Genomic DNA, 1,874 nt, shown 5'->3' on the forward strand with positions numbered 1-1,874 from the left:
TAGATATACTAACAAGCTTTCTGGTGCCATTGCCAGGGAACGGTTGCTGTAGTATCTATGAACCTATTTGTCCTCGTATCTTTTGTTTTATTTATCCTTACCTTTACCCCTACTACCCATGGAAGGTTATCCTCGTACACACCTTTCAACCCTTCGGGGTGAGTCTTTAGAGCCATCCCTTTTGGAACCCAATCAAGGAATATGCTTTGACATTGACCATCGTATCAGAGTCTGAAGGGCTTATCCTTTTAGGTCAAGGGATCATAGGGGCTATATCGATAAAATCGAGTGAACCAAACTCACATCCTCATCCTCGATTATTGGTCAATGCCATTCAAATCAAGTGATTCAAAACTCCTACATTTATCCTTGATTTTGATCAATGCCTAATAGAAGTTATATCCACACTTCATATCAAATGAACTTCTATTGGAAGGTTAGGTTGGATCGCTTTGCCCCCACATTCATCTTTGATGAAACGCGAGGCCTTCTACCTAAAGAGGGGATGAGTTAAAACAAACTCATTTCCCTCATCAAGGTAAATCCAGCACTACAAACCTTAGAATTTACATAAGGCAGCTTAGGTAAAAGTAAAGTTAAGCAAGGTCAATGTCATTGACCCTAGCTCTACTTTAGCTTTTACCAAAGTCCCAGCACATATAATGGTTTTGCCCCCTCTTCTTACTTTCCCCATCTGTTGCATGCACGCACACGAGCAACGGGAGGCCCAATAGAGCCTAGAAGGGTTTGCACCGCCGCCGCCCAGCCTTCGCGCAGACGCTCCTCCAACGTCCCTTGCCTCATCCCTTGGCATCCTGTTGGGTTTGAACATCAGGGGAGAGGAGTTCCTTCTTTAAAAACTCATCCTTCTCCTCTTCTCTCCTCTCCACTTCACTCTCACCTCCATTCAAACCCACCAAGATCCATTCTACACCAGCAATCCCTGCTCAGCAAAGGCCTCATGCCATTTGTCAAGCTGTGCTCAACATTCGATCTCAACGGGGAGATCACTCCGGTGAATGCCATCATCCCCATCGGTGATCTGTCAATGGAGGAAGTTTGGGAGGTTGACATTGAACCCTTGGCCATCCTACCACCTGAGGGGAGAAGCGAGGGTACGAGAGGTGCCATTGTGGGTTCGGCCAAACCCCTAGTTCAACCGACCCAGCGACACACCGCCTCGGCCTCCCGTTCGATCGCGCGCTCATCCTCACCAAGGAAGACGCAAAAAAAGAGGGCTCGTGGGTCTAGCCCCTACAGAAGGCCAATGATGGGCGATCTTTGCCCGAAGGAGCCAGTAAACACCCAGCTGTTCCACGAGATTGACATCCCAAGACCATCAAAGATCTGAGGATGCAACAACACAGAGTCAACATCCTACTCACTAGAGACCCCACCACCACCTTGTCGCTTTGAAGTGTTTGGGGTACGAACCCCAAACGGCGGTTATGGGAAAGGGATCAAGCCGACCCTCACACCCAAGGACAAGGGGCTGGCTGAATCCTTCGAGTCGTCCTCGGGAGGTGGCAAGATCAGGCGGCACCTTTCACCACCACCAATCAGGAGACTACAAGGTCAATTTCAGAGCAGTAATGAGAAATCCCCAAAGCCCCCCTCGGTCATGCAGCTAACCTCCATGATTGTAGAGCTACGCTTAGAAAATAGGAGGCTTAGCAATAAGTTAGCGGAGAGGAAATTAGAAGTGCAAGAACTTAAGGATGAGTTTTGTGACCTCCGCCACGGTCTTTGTGCTAAGATGAAGCACTTGTATAAGACCATGGGGCGCGACAATCTTTACGATGCCTCACCATAGATGTGCCCGTATATCTTTCCCTTATGTGCTCTTAGCTAGGTTAATTTCTTTCATTTATTTT

Source organism: Setaria italica, chromosome I (genome assembly GCF_000263155.2).
Source record: "Setaria italica strain Yugu1 chromosome I, Setaria_italica_v2.0, whole genome shotgun sequence".
Taxonomy (NCBI): domain Eukaryota; kingdom Viridiplantae; phylum Streptophyta; class Magnoliopsida; order Poales; family Poaceae; genus Setaria; species Setaria italica.